The sequence below is a fragment of the Pinus tabuliformis genome, chromosome 9, assembly GCF_031772625.1.
Source record: "Pinus tabuliformis cultivar Carrire ecotype Pingquan chromosome 9, CPIR1, whole genome shotgun sequence".
Lineage (NCBI taxonomy): Eukaryota > Viridiplantae > Streptophyta > Pinopsida > Pinales > Pinaceae > Pinus > Pinus tabuliformis.
Genome location: NC_142307.1, coordinates 832,575,508 through 832,591,830, shown reverse-complemented (window position 1 = coordinate 832,591,830; position 16,323 = coordinate 832,575,508).

The window sequence follows — 16,323 nt, the reverse complement described above, 5'->3', positions numbered from 1 at the left end:
CTAGGAAAATCTAGAAATTCCTCTCTCTCTCTCTGTGCACTTTCTCTTCCACTTGGCATTGGTTACGCTCTAACAAATTGTTGTGAAACCCTTCTGCACCTAGAAAATAAATATGCTCAGTGAAAATATTGATATGCTTCACCATAATTGCTTCTCAGCTTCACTACTACCTACTGAAACTACTATTGGGCTCTGTGAATTTTTCCTGCCACTTGAACTAGAAAAATTGAACCCTCTACCCAACAGTTCGAATTGCTTGGCCAACTTTTGTGCAAATCTGGAAATCGAGTTGCCAGAATCCCTCTGAATCTGGACGATTTCTCCCTTCTGCTTACGAGCTTCCTGTTTGATCAAATTTTATTTGATATCGTGTAAAAATTCCTTGAACTTCAGCAACTGGAATTAATTATTCTAACTCATTAACAATTTGTTAATTTACTAATTAATACTGAATTAATAGAACTACAATTTCTTCACAAAATAAAAATATTGCTGAAGATAAACTGGAAACTGAGAAAATACTAGCACACACACATAAAAAATGACACAATTATTTTTGGGCAAATGTCCCCGGAAAAACCCAATGTGGGAAAATGATGCAGTAGCTGAGAGTTTTATTATTAAGCAGCAGTGAAAAATTCTGAGTACAATATTTGGATTCCCAATTGGAAATCCAATCAGCAAAATAATCTGGCCAAGATGTATGTGAGGCAAATACCTCAACACCACGCCTATTCCAGCTCCAACAACTAGCAAATCTAGTTGTTCGTATAGCCTCTGTGTGAACCTCTACGCAGTGCTTGTATAGGCCCTAACTCCATATGCCTCAAAATTATTAGAAAGATGACGTCTTGGTTGAATCTGCCTTTGGAAGTAACTTGCTTGGCCTCTTGGATATTTTCTAGACCAAATGCAACTATATCACTCTTCCTCTTAGCAAAATCGATCTCCCTCTGAAGCTATTTGTGCAACCTCTCTAGGAAATACGACCTTTTGTTGCTGACTCTCAAGAACTAGAAAACTTCCTTTGTACTCACTATCTCTGCCCCTCTCTGTCTTTTTGTCCCCTCTCTGGCTTGAACTCTTCCAACAAGATGTTGCTCTCTGGAAAATCAAACTACCCAAGGAAACTCGATCTCAAAGTGTATTTCTCCATAACTCATCGACCTATTCTTATAATCTCCAGTTAGGACTCCAACGACCATGATTAAAACTTAATTTATGGTTGAGATCATCTCCAAGTCGATCCGTGTGAGTTTCTAGAGAATTCTCGCCTTTCTCAATTAATTACTATTAATTAACCTCTTTTCCTAAGTTAGACTTGGGAAAATTTTAATTATGGTCAATTAATTTAATTGAGGCATCTTTAGGTGGATTTTCCAACAAAAAAATTATGGGTTTTGGATAACTCTTGTGTTTTAGCCTCTCCACCAAGTCTTCAGACCATAACACCATCTGATGCTACAAAAACTAACAGTGGCAACAATCGATGAACATAAGTAGTCCTTGTCTTCAAAATTAGATGAGATGACAAATCCTTCCTTTCACGAGTATTAAGTTCGTTAACCACAAAGCCTACAATATCAATGATTTCACTTTTCTTGGACGACATTTTGCAAACAATTGTTATAAAAATCCATTTATAACACATCATTCTCTTGTGGAACCACGTTCTTGTGTTCCCCTTCGTGACGAAGCTCCTTCCTCTGAACATAAAGTTGAACCATATCTTTATCGAGCATGTAAATCTTAGCCCTAAAGGTCATTCTTAGAATGAGATGAGTTCCAATTCCTTCAACAACTCCTTTGTAATATTTGATTTATTTGATCAAGGCTTTAATCTTGGAATCTTCGGCCCTAATCTTGGCATTAATTTTTTTGTTCTTTGCATGAACGCTCTGAATTTTTATTGGCATTGTGCTTCCAAGGGAATGGATCCCGAGCCATCGATGCTGACATGACTGAAACTATGGCCATTTCTCTAGTTTGACATCTTATATCATCTACTTTGGCATGATTCCCTGACAAAGGTTTATGGCACATTTTTAAACTTTGGGAAAAACTTTAAGAACTAATATTATTAACATTCAAATGTCGTTAAGTAGATGCTTTCTCTCTCACATTTCTTTTTCTCCAAAGAACTCCTCGATGGTGTTGAGAAACCAAAATGCTTGTCAATTATGGTTGATTTATCTTAACTTGGTAATTACTTATGAATGTTTGTTTGCTTCTTATTAAATTTATATTCTCTTCATCAAGAAATGACCAAAATGTATAAAACATGAAGATCATAAGAGATAAAGAACACAAAAAATTAGGCTCCAAGCCAGGGAAAAACCCTACAAGGGGGAAACCCAAGAACAATCCTCTTCTTATAGAAACAAATCAAAGTAAGACATCCACGACCTAAGGCCAAGTCCAAGACTGCCACAAAGACTCAATTCAACCCTCCTCCAAGCCATCTCCAATAAGTCACAGTTAATAAAATTCAACATCGGTCAAATCTCTGAATTTTGGTCAATCCCTGAAATCTCGAGCCCTGAAATTTTGGCCCTGTAACAACCTCAAAAACCACAGAATAAACTTGCATGTGGGAACATAATTAGGGCATAAATCAATTCGTCTTCTCTCTCCTTTGACCTCATTTTCTCTCCTCTCTCCTTTGAATTCGCAAGTTTTTCTTCCTTTCTTAGCAAAAAAATCAATGTGTGTGTTGAATGATCAAATGAGGTCGAACTTCCTTGTACTTATACATGTCCAGGAGGTTAAATGGATACCTTTTTAGGTCGACTTGGTCTTTGGGGTGACATTTTTGACTCTTTGACTTGAAAAATATTTTTCTTTTTCTTTTACAAGAAGCCCAAATGGGACTTTGACTCAATTACATTTCACTGACTTGTGACAAAAGTTTCTTTTGACTCAATTGACCCTAGAAACATGAAGAACATGCTTTGACTAGAAATAAAATGAATATAATAAATACAACAATAGTATATTACAATTACATTATGAAGACTGACACTAGTTACATTTTCAACACTCCCTCTTAATTAGGGAGGTATTCTAAATGACCCAACAAGATACTCTCAAATTGAAATATTCACATAAGAAGGGATCATATTGGTAAGCATCATCATACATTATAACCAACATTATAAAAAAATAGCAAGGCTTTGACTAACAACCTCTATCTCTCCAATAGATCATAACACAATTCTGGGAGACATAAATTTGGACACCACCACTGCCACTCAAGACACATACCCCGTCTGAGTGTGCATAATGTATGTCCTTACAAGGCTATTCTTATCTTGGATATCACCCATCCTCAAAGAATATCGGTCCTCAGGACTATTCTTATCCTGGATCTAAATCCTCAAGGAATATTGGTCCTAAATGCTTATCCAATCCACCATTCTCCCTACCAGTTCCTTCACTAGGATTATGGTTATTAGTCTTAGCCATAATGCATGACATATAGGAAATACGGTGTCCACCTTCACTCCCTCTCAACCAAGGAGGAAATCCTCACTTCTGTTGGGTGTGGAGCCTGATTATCTTCTGTATTCAAAGGTATCATCGCATTGGACCCCAATTCGAAATCCGTAAATATTCGCTGCAAGGGGGGGTGGCTACGACCTTTTGGGAGCGCCCCCCCTAGTGGGGGGATCAGGGGTAGTGCCCCTGAAGCTAAGAATAGATGTAAAATTTCCTTGTAAAATGTTGTAATTTCGTAGTCAATCTGGGCTGTTCATTAGGCGGAGATCTGAAGGTAGAAGTTATGTTTAATTTAAGGTTTTTTGCCCTAGAAGGCAACCCCCCACTATATATGAGGGAATTGTATTGTGTCTATGTAGTTTGGTATTCTAAGTGAGGAAGAGAGAGGATATTGAGAGCAAAGAGGGAGTTACAGCTGATTAGTTATTGATCCAGGACTTCAATGATAGCTCAAATTTCAAAGTGTTTGAAAGAGTGTCGAACCTGAACAAATGGATATATCTCGTCTTCCTTATTCCGGCGCTGTGAACGGTTCGAAAAACGGACACCGTATGGAGGAGTTATTGCATTTTAAAAATGCCCAGTAAACTGCAAATTTTTAGTTTTGGGAAAAAATAAATAATAATAAATAAATAAAAAAATCAAAATAAAAAAATCGAAAATCTAGGAATATTCCCCAAAATATTCACTAGAATATTCCATTTGGTTGGATCAATCAAAGGCCGACATGTGGCAAGCCCGGAGGCCGCCACATGGCCCTGAATTAACATGTCAAAATTTTTCTATGAGGTCGAGCTGGATCAAACCTATGACCTCCCGCGGGCAAGCCAGGCGACTTAACCAACTTCGCTATGCTTTGTTTCTTAGCTATATAGGAGCATGGGTAATATTTGAATGGTTAGAGTTGGTTGTTTGGGGGTAGACCGCTAGGGGTTACCCGCCAACGGTCCCGACATTTCACACACTGCGGTCTACTCCGGCAGTTCCTCTAACCACCGGTAGCACATTAACATAACCGCCGACCTTAACCACCGTCGGTCCACGTGGTCACATGTGCGCAGACTCTGCCGATGGTTACGGTCAGCCCGGTGGTCAAGCCTAGCGGAACTCTAAATTTAGCGCTAGTTGCCAAATTTAACTCCAGTTAAACTGCCAGTTCCAGATTTGGTGGAGGAATACTAGGAGAAATTCAGTAAATGAACTGAAGATGAAATTTTCGACCTAAGAGAGTAAAACAAGAGGCTAGATAGGTTAATTTGGGCCTTCTAAAGCCATTGGAATAGTCTAGATAAGTTGAAGAAGCCATCTTCAAGGAGATTTTCATCCAGGGAGATTTTGGAGCTCAGGGCCACGAGGGGTTGGAGGCTATTGCAGGAGCTACCAATATTCATTCTCAACAAACAAACAGTCGTTCCTAACTATAATGAACCGTCTAAATCCATTGCAGGTGTTTTCAGAAGCATTTGGAGACTTCTAAAGGCCGAGATGCTGAAGGGAAGTTTCAAGCAGCCCAGAGCCAACCGTGGAGGAAGGCCTAGATCGGCGATGCAGTGGTCGTTTTGAGCAAATGAACAGTCATTTGTTGATGTCATATATGTGCTGAAGATGGTAGCAGAGGTTTTAGAGACATTTGAAGCATTCTGAAGGAATTTGTGCCATTAAGAAGCTCAGTGCACCTGCTGAAGGAATCAAGTCCAAGGGAGCCTAGATCTGCTTGCACAATGAGGATAGCCATGACAGGGATGTAGATGGTTTTCTAATCCCATTGGTTCAGTTTAGTAACCTATGGAGTTGAGTGTGGAACTTGTAAAATAATTCAAACCATAATCCCAAAGAGCCAAGTTAACAAGAGCTCATGGAAACGTAGCCCACGAGATCGGGGTGAACTCCTTATTAAATTTGTTGTTATGTGTGATGTTTATTTGCTGCATTATATGTCTGATATATGTGTTTAATATTAGAAGAAACAAATCAAGTTAAAGCACTTAAACAGATGAAAATAAACAAACACATACCCCTGTTTCAAGTACATAATTCTGCGATTGTCAACATAAGCTAGATCATGTTTGTTTAAGATTTGGAGTGGGAGGTTCTTGTAAGCATGACAAGTTGTTCAAACCCTCATTTCATATCAGATGGTACCATAGCAAGATGCTTGATTGACAGAGCAATCTATTTTCTTGTTTGACTTGAAAGGTGTTTAAACAGTACAAAGGATTTCACTGTTTGATTATTTGTAAACTGACTATTGTTTGAGTTTGAAAAGGTGAAGGGAAAGCTACTGATAGCTAAGTCCAGGAGAGGACAAGAAGGAAGAAGGGCTGAAGACATTCTCCTTACCACGAGGACCTTAAGGAAATCCTTGAAGCACAAGAGGTTTTGATGCAAAATGGTTGTTTGAATAAGAGTTTGACTATGCAGTCATTTGATTCAGGAATTTGTTAATAGATTCTGAATTTTGTTGAAGTTCTTTTGTTCATTTTTATAATGACAACTTCCACAAGTGAGTCCTCAAAATCTTCTTCCTTCACAAGATTCTTTGATGAAGGCTTGAAGCAAGAATTTTTCATCATGATGAATATGGTGAGAGAAATGTATGAGGATGAAACGAAGAGCACTAAACTTTGAGAGCAGTTGAATTCCATGAAGGAAGAGAAGTAGTTGCTTTTTGACCAATTGCAGGAAATGGAAAGCCAACTTCATATTGCAAACATGAATCTGGAAAGGTTGCATGAGTTGGAGACACAACTCCTTGTTGCCAAAGAAGCCAAGTATCAGCTTGAAGAAGAGGTAAACAATTCTAGTTTGTCTTCAAATTCTTCTAAGAATGTTTATGTTGGTTCTTTTGAGAAACATACCAGAGGCATAGGGTCCAAGTTGATGTTCAAAATATGATATGAAGGAAAAGGATTGGGTAAACATGCAAAGGGTATTGTTGAGCCAATAATGGTTGAGGAAAGGCCTAAGTATTTGGGTCTTGGCTATGGACAATCTTATGGAGAAAGTTCCAAAGCAGCCATGAAGGCAATTGAAATAGTTCCTAGAAGAAGTTTCATTTCAGGTTCTCTACCTCATGGTTGTAAAGATTGTATTCTTGGGGAATGCAATAGTTTGAAACATACTTTGCAAGAAGAAGGTGTTCATAAGCATGCACTTGAACAAGATAGTTTTTAAAGCTCTAAAACCATTGAAGGGATTGATGGTGTTCCAAAGGGAGAGCTTCTTCTTCATTCAAATCACCTCCTCATGAAGGTAATAAAGGTGAAAGGGAAAGGTATAAATATGATTTTAATCATATTTCCTTTGATCATGTAAAGCATGGTGGATTTCGACATAAGCATTGGAAGATAATTGCATGTTCTTTTTGTGGTTTTTTTAACCATAGTGTTTCTAGATGTTGGAAAAGAATGGCCACATACAGGAAACTTTTGAAGGAAAGAAGGCAAGAAGCCAAAGGTCCATTGAACAATGAAAATCATGCTGTCAAAAAGATGCACATGTGTTGTAGTTATTGCCATATGCAAGGACATACTGCTGAAAGGTGTTGGACTCTGAATCCAACAATGCTTCCACGAAAGTTGAAGAAAGTGGATGGCAAGAATGGAAAGGAATTTTCCTTCATTGATATGTGTCAGGATGATCCACATGTTGATGTTAATGTGCAGATAAAGGAAGTGCCTTTGATGTGGATTGGTAAGAAATGGTTAGAATTCTCATCCAATTAAAGTTGCATGTCTTTTGATTAAATGCATTTCTTTGCTAAGGGAATGCAAGTTGCAGGATGGAAAAATAGAGTATGAGACTCGCTTTATTGCAGCGAAAGTTATATTCATTTCAGCTTTGAAAGTACATGTACATGTGATCGAGGATCTTGTACTTATGATTGTACTTAAGAGAAAGTTGAAGGATGAAATGCATGCATGAGAATGATATGCATGAGCACATGGATGATGATGATTTCCTAGTATTTTGAACATGTATGTGTGATTAACTTGAAGGGTTGATTACTTTGTTTTAAACATGCATGTAATGTAATATTGACTGGGAAAAGTTGATTTGATCTCCAAGATTGTAAAAGGGAGATAATGATGAAGTGTTTCATCTTTGTAAAAGCATCATTTAAATTCTTTTTGTACATGCTTGACTTGAAGGGTCAAATGTTTGAAAGGCATGATTTTTGTCGACTTTTGATATAGTCGATCATTGGTAAATGAGATGTAAAGACATGATGATGATTCACATGATGTGAAAGTTGTTTATTTTGTTGAAACAAGAATTTATTTCATCAAGTTTTTTTTTCTTCTTTCGACATCGTCTACAGAAGAAGATTTGCAGCAGCAAAAGTCGCCATGGTTACATTTGTGACTTTTTCATGGAAGTGGCTTGGAAGTGATGCTCAACTACCTTATGTAAATTCTGAATGAGTTCAAGGAAGAAAGTTCTTAACAGGAGGACAAGCGCATCCTTGAAGGGAAGTGTCGACTACCTTCGTGTTTTTGTTTAAAGGAACTAGCCATGCAAGGCAAGTGTATGGAGGCTTAAAGAAGAGGGTGTTGTACTCTCATCTACTATTCAGATCAGTATATCAGTCTTTTGGGGTCCAAAAGATTCTCAATGGGGAGTAGTGATCAAATATTGATCCAAGACTTCAATGATAGCTCAAATTTCAAAGTGTTTGAAAGAGTGTCAAACCTGAACGACTGGATAGATCTTGTCTTCTTGATTCCGGTGCCATGAACGGTTCGAAAAACGGACACCGTATGGAGGAGTTATTTGCATTTTAAAAATGCCTAGTAAACTACAAATTTTTTAATTTTGAAAAATAAAAAAAAATATTCTGAGGAATATTCCCTGGAATATTCTCCAAAATATTTGCTAGAATATTCCATTTGGTTAGACCAATCAGAGGCTGACATGTGGCAAGTCCGGAGGCCGCCACATGGCCTTGAATTGGCATGTCAAAGTTTTTCTATGAGGTCGAGCGAGATCGAACCCGTGACCTCTCGCAAGCAAGCCAGGTGACTTAACCAACTCCGCTATGCTTTGTTTCTTAACTATACAGGAGCGCAGGTAATATTTGAATGGTTAGAGTTGGTTGTTTGGGGGTAGACCACTAGTAATTACCCACCAACGGTCTCGACAGTTCACATGCCGCGGTCTACTCTAGCGGTTCCGCTAACCACCGGCAGCGCATTAACATAACCGGCAGTCCACATGGTCACATGTGCGCAGACTCCGCCGACGGTTACAGTCAGCCCGACGGTCAAGCTTGGTGGAACTCCAAATTTAGCGCCAGTTGCCAAATTTAACTCTAGTTAAATTGCCAGTTCCAGATTTGGTGGAGGAATACTAGGAGAAATTTAGTAAATGAACTGAAGATGAAATTTTCGACCTAAGAGAGTAAAACAAGAGGCTAGCTAAGTTAATTTTGGTCTTCTAAAGCCATTGGAACAATCCAAAGAAGCTGAAGAAGCCATCTTCAAGGGTATTTTCATCTAGGGAGATTTTGGAGCTCAGGGCTACTAGGGGTTGGAGGCTGTTGCAAGAGCTACCTGTATTCATTATCAGCAAACAAGTAGTCATTCCTGACTGTAATGAACCTTCTAAATCCATTTAAGGTGTTTTCATAAGCATTTGGAGACTTCTAAAGGCCGAGATGCTGAAGGGAAGTTTCAGGCAGCCTAGAGCCAACCATGGAGGAAGGCCTAGATCGGGGATGCAGTGCTCGTTTTGAGAAAATGAATAGTCATTTGTTGATGTCAAATACGTGTTGAAAATGGTAGCAGAGTTTTTAGAGACATTTGAAGCATTCTGAAGGAGTTTGTGCCATTAAGAAGCTTAATTCACCTGCTAAAGGAATCAAGTCCAAGGGAGACTAGATCTGCTTGCAGAATGAGGAGAGCCATGACAGGGATGTAGATGGTTTTCTAAGCCCATTGGTTCAGTTCAATAACCTCTCAAGTTGAGTGTGGAACTTGTAAAAGAATTCAAGCCATAACTACAAAGAGCCAAGTCAAGTTAACAAGAGCTCACGGAGACGTAGCCCATGAGATTGGGGTGAACTCCTTATTAAATTTGTTGTTATGTGTGATGTTTATTCGCTGCATTATATGTCTGATATATGTGTTTAATATAAGAAGAAACAAATCAATATAAAGCACTTAAACATATGAAAACAAACAAACACATACACCTGTTTCAAGTACATAATTCCGCAATTATCAACATAAGCTAGATCATGTTTGTTTAAGCTTTGGAGTGGGAGGTTCTTGTAAGCATGACAAGTTGTTCAAACCCTCATTTCGGATCAACAACGGATCTGTTGTAGGTTGTATCTCTTCAATTTGTTGGATAATATAAAAAGAAGGACTCGATGTTTCTCCGTGGACGTAGCCCAAACTGGGTGAACCATGTATATCTGTGTCTCTCTTGTTTTATGCGTTTTCTATGTTTATATTTCTGTAATATTTTATGTGTTCCATTGCTCTGTAATATATAATTTTTTAACAACTTCCTCTCAAACAAGTAGGAATAACCACAAGCCTAATCTTGTCTAAAAAATACTTATCAATGCAATAGCTACTTGTTCTTCCATGGAGATCCGTTGTATCTTCTCAACTCCCATCTGCATCATACTCTTGATCATAAACCACCTCATTCTTTTTCCTAGTTCTTTTACAGTCTTCATATCAAATCCAACGTATCATCAAATATTTTTTGAAATTCCTTATGGATCCAAACTTCTTCACAGTTGATTGCATAAGCCTTCATATCTTTTTTCTTTGTAACATAATTATTCTTTCATTCTTTCCAAGAAATTATATCAACTTCCAATCATTAGTAGAATCTCTATCAACATTAGTATTGTCAATTGATGTGTTTCTGGATCAAACCAGTGAGCTATCGTTACAACAATATCAAAACTCTTCAACTTCTTGCCAAAGGGTCTTGTTATTGATTTGTCGTCTTCTCCTTTTGATCATAAACTTCTCTAGATTTTCTGCCAAACATCAAGTAGTATTGTATATGTTCAGGATCTAACATCTTCCTCTTTCTAGTTGAGATAGGTAAACTTCTTCTGTTTTTATTAAATCGTGCTTTCATGTTGCCATTTAATTGAATCCCTTTGATGCATACTTCAAACTACTTTCTTCTTGTATTTGTGCTTTGGTATGTTCTTCCATCTGTTATTCAAGCTTAGATAGATCTTGTCTTGACCCTCAAATTTTGTTAGAAGGTTATGAAAGAACAAAAGGAAAAGTGCACGGACAAAATAACAAAAGTAATAGTTAAAGAAAATAGGTAGAGAATACTTATCCTTTTGAGGAGAGTCAACTCCCTCTTAATCTTGGACCTTTCTATCAACTTCGTCCTCACGTCGGTGTAATGCCATTCCTGTCAATCTCAAGATAAAGGTTTTCTTTGACAATGGAAACAATTAGTTAGGGTTTCTATTCCTAGGGTTTTCAAACCCTAGATGCTTCATGTTCCAAAGTCTTCAAGACTTGTCATTCAAGAATTGCAAATTCTACAAGCATACTAGAGAGTTAGTTGCAAAACTCTAGGGATGAAATGCATCATATTTCTTTCCTTGATTATAAAAACCTAGTCTTTATAATGAAATAATATGAGTGTTAACATATCAATTATGTCATGGCTCTAATATATATTTATGCAGACCCTTTTACTATCTTTCAAAAGATCATCACCATGACCTAGTGAACTTAATATAATTGACATATATCATGAAATGCACACAAAAATCATACATACCTCTTCAACCTTACCTTATTTCTTCTTTGCAAAGATCTAGTACTTTGACTTATCTTCAATTGTCAAGTGCCAACTTTCTTCAACAAAGGTGCCTCAAATTCTTCAACCACAAAAATTTTGTTGAGCTACTTGCTTTGTCTTGGTTCCTTTCAAATAGTTCGGCTTTATTGATGCGGTTAGTACTCTATATAAGAAGGAATTTGTGGGTGGTATGACTACTTCATGTATTTGTGCCTCAGAAATGTGCCTTATATATGCATAATAAATTTTGTCATGAAGTAGCATATATAAGGTTTTCACACAGTGTGTCACTAAACTCATATTCTTCAAAAAAAATTGAATGTCTTTGTATAGACTTGCTCATACTTTTCACAAATGTAAATTCTATCATTGGGTGTAGCTTCATACTTGGTATTGTTCATAACTTGATAATTTGGTTCACATAATCTTGACTTTATTCACAGTGATGATTTTGGTCCCTTCTATAGAATATGTACCTTAGTCTTTCAGTTGTGTAGTATAGAGTAGATCACAGGCTTTTGATTCATTTTGCGCAAAGGTATAGAGAGACTCGGTCCTTTATGTCACAGATAAGACTTGATATGCATCATTTGTACATTTATATGCCTTAGAGACAACCCACATGATTTTGGTTTCCTTTAACTTCAGACCACAACATACTTCTATCCTTCATCTCTCAGGTATATAACCATAGTGCCACAAATTTGCATTGATTGTGGAGATGATGGTCTTTTTGGATGTATAAAAAAAAATGGATAGTCTCCCAAATGAGTATAGTTGCCTTATATGGTTTTAGATAGACCTTGTAGTGTCAAAATTTATTACTATAATAAGCTTTAGATACCTCATAGAAGTGTGACAAAACCTTTTTGTATTGATCGAAGAACAATACCTCAGAAATTTGCATTTTCCCAAACAAAGTCACTTTAATCATTAAGGCAATTTTGGACTTGTTCATAGTTTTAGACTAACCTTTGAACTTGAACAATAATAGATGTCAGCTATAGTATTTCAGTTACTTGGACTATACAAATATCATGAATACACTTAGTCTTTTCGATTCAAAAGGAAGGCACAATTATCCACAAAAAGTATTGTCATAGTAGGTTGTCTTTTTTTCATAGATTTCAGATCATCCATTTGCTTTTCTTTGAGTACTTTGTAGGTTATAAAGATGATGACTTGTATGCTTATAGTAGGAGAATGTGCCTATGAAATTTGCATTAGTACAAGAAACTTACTTCATGAATCACCATAGAAACTCAGATATATGTGCTTCAGGAACCTATGCCAAATATTTTTTCCATAATAGAGATTAATTTCATCCTTTATTTACAAAATTAATGCCACAAAGTCTTTGCATGTATTATAAGTCTCTTTTCTACCCTTTAAGGATTTCATTCATTCCTTTACTGATGAGCTCAGATCACAGAGATATTGATGTCTTATCACAAAGGTATTGTTCCTCTTGCAATTCGAATTTTTACAAGGAAAGAATGCCACAAAATTTGTATCATACCTTGCTTAAGGTGCCATAGAGATAAACTTCATGTACCTTCAGCTTTATACAATAAATTCAAAAGAGAGAGATAGATGCTTCAATGATATTTTTTAAGAATGAGTGTTGGTTGCTGCAAGGATGATGATATTCAGGTCCTCTTCTTTGCCCTTTAATAGAAAGAGATAATTGTTGCAATAATATCTTCAAGTAAGGTTGTTGAAATGTAATCTTCAAATAAGCCAACAAATTGTGATCTTCAATCTGCCTTCCCTTAACCTTAGCATTGAAACCATGTTAAGAAACCAAGATTCTTATAGATTGTAGTTGATTTCTCTTAACTTGGTAATTACTTGTGAATGTTTATTGTCTTCTTCAAATAAGCCAACAAATTACGATCTTCAATCTGCCTTCTCTTAACCTTAGCTCTGAAACCGTGTTGAGAAACCAAGATGCTTATAGGTTATAATTAGTTTCTCTTAACTTGGTAATTACTTGTGAATGTTTATTGGCTTCTTATTAAATTTATATTATCTTCATCAAGCAATTACCAAAATGTACAAAACATGAAGGTCAAAAGAGATAAAGAACACAAGTTAGGCTCCAAGCCAAGGCAAAACCTCAAATGGGGGAAAGCCTAAGAAAAATCATCTTCTTATAGAATCAGATCAAAGTGAGATATCCAAGGCCCAAGATGAAGACTAATACTGCCACAAAGACCTAAGTCAACCCTCCTCCAAGCCATCTCCAATAAGTCATTGTTAACAAAAGTCAACGCTGGTCAAATCTCTGAATTCTAGTCAAGAATTCCCTACAATCTCGAGCCTTGAAATTTTGGCCCTATAACAGCCTCAAAAAACCGTAGAAGGAACTCACATGTGTGAACAGAATTAGGGAAAAAATTAATTCATCTTCTCTCTCCTTTGACGTCCTCTCTCGTTTGACATTGCTAATTTTTCATCCTTTCATGGCACAAAAATCGATGTGTGTGTTGAATGATCAAAGGAGGTCAAACTTCCTTGTATTTATACATGTCTAAGAGGTCAAATGGCTACCTATTTAGGTTGAATTGTCCAGGAGGGCCAACTTGGTCTTTGTGGTGACATTTTTAACTCTTTGACTTGAAAATTAGTTTTTATTTTTTTACACGAAGTCTAAATGGGACTTTGACTCGATTACATTTCATTGACTCATGATAAAAATTTTATTTTGACTCAATTGACCCTAGAAGCGTGAAGAACATGCTTTAACTAGAAATAAAATGAATATAATAAATTGAATTACATTATGAAGATCGACACTAGTTACATTTTCAAGAGATGGCACCACAAGGTTCGAGACATAGTATCCTATGACACTGCTCTTTGCACAAGTCTATTCACTTTTTCATATACATACATAGTTGTAGGATCCTAAAGCTTATGTTTTGACTTGGCAGGCCTTTGTAATTATCTAACTATACCACTCCTTTGATATTACCATAACATGCCTTTGGTTATTTTAATGTTAGACTACAGTATCCATCCATAATGACTAGGTAGCTGCTTTGAATTATCTGAAGTTGCTCTGTCATCAATGTAACATAACGTAGGCTACCTCACTATGCTCCATATTTCACAGACATTGTAATGTTTTGACCTTTTAATCTTAATTTAATGCACAACTCTCTTCTGTTTGCCTCAAGTCTACCTCCCCATGTCATCATAGACTGATGCTCTATGAGTAACGCTCTACATTGTCATGCATATGTCATGCTTCTCCATCAATATGAGTAGTAATCTATATTTTCATGCGTCTATTATGCATATTTCCATGTTCAATAACATTTTTCTTTCTTCATGCATGCCTCTTTCCCTTTGCATCAGGTGCTTTGTTTATTCATTTGCTCCTCCTATCATTATGTTTCTTTAAGTCCATTTTTTTGTCTCAGGTCAAGTAATTCAGCTTTTTCTCGTGAAGAAATTCATTCAGATCTTCATTGTCATTCAAAAATATGATCCCTAATACCTCTTTCGCGCAATCCCATTACCTTCTTTGTCACCATATCCATTGCAACCATCTTGGTTTGTACTAGTGGATGAGAGGTGCTAGAAAAAATAACAACAGACTCCACTACCAACCTTCTCTTTTCTATCCATTATTAGTGTTCATTAGAATTAGCAACTTTTTGTTTGTAGTATAACTCATGTTTGTGATTCTACCAGTGTCGTGTTCTTCAAAATTTGAACTCTTAGCACTTATTCTCATAATTTTACTTTGCGTAGTAACATACTCTATTCAATTCATCTCCTCTCTCACCCACATATTTTTCTTATGATAAATTCATATAGTACAAAATGGTGTTTATCAATTCTCAAAACCTTAGAATATGCTCCCTCTCATTGTTTTGTGACATGGAATACTTTGGACCTGAAAGAGATGCCATGATAGTTCTTCGTACTCCAATTGTAGAGGATATTTGGTCCTTAGGAAGTAGATTTAAGGTTTTAATCCTTTGCTAGGATTGACCTCAACACAAACCTTATTTTCTCAATATTACAATTATCTCTTCCAGTTTGGGTACTTTCATTCTACTTGTGCATTATGTAATCATTTGAGTCTGTGTTCTGTAATGAAAGCTCCATAGGCTCATTCAAGTTCTCAATGTTTGGCCAACTTTGTGAGGAATGTATGAATGATAGGTTGTCCTTGTTTGCACCCATGAGGGAAACTTCAGAAGTTGGGCTTGGAGTCTCAAACAATCTTTTCTTCTTCCTTCAATGGAGATCCCATACTCATAATAAAATGGTTATTGAAGGAGAATATCGAGAGTGTATTCCATTCTAACAAGCTTTTCTTGTAAGGCATACATTTATTTTTTTAATGACACTTTCTCCTTTAATAACATCCTATTCTCTAACATATAAAACAACCATCCTTTTCCAAATTAGGTGTCACATCATGTATTAAAACTTCGACCAATGCAGTGACCCTTAAGAGCACAAGATGTAGCTTGGTTAGGTGAAAATCAACAAGAATAAGCGCTCTTTGTAGATCGTTTGTTATGTCAGAAAATATACTTTCCATCCATAATCTTCCTTCATCATCCGATATTTCTTTCAATATATTGTCTAGAGTGTAAGAGAATCCCACAGCTATGCATTCAAGACTTCGATTTGCATGGTACCCTTAGATTTTTTTTGTAATCATTATTGAGACTCAACAAACTCTATTATCACAATTTTCAAGGAATATTATTGGGGTTTCTCTCCCCCTGAGATGCTTCACTCTTCATGATTGATATTCTGATGAAAACACTACTTGGATTCTACTTTGCTTCCTTGAGTAGCTCCCCCTGAGGCCATGTTGACTTTAATTTTTTACTGAAGTCACATGCTACTCTTTAGTCCTTTTCCAAAATGTTGTGGGTTGTGTTCTACAGTCTGCTTTGATTGACCTCCTTCTTTCATATAGTTTTCTTTAAGGTATAGAGAAGCTTGTAATATTTGACCATGTGGCCAAGGTTGTCACATACGTAACATCTTGTGTGGCCA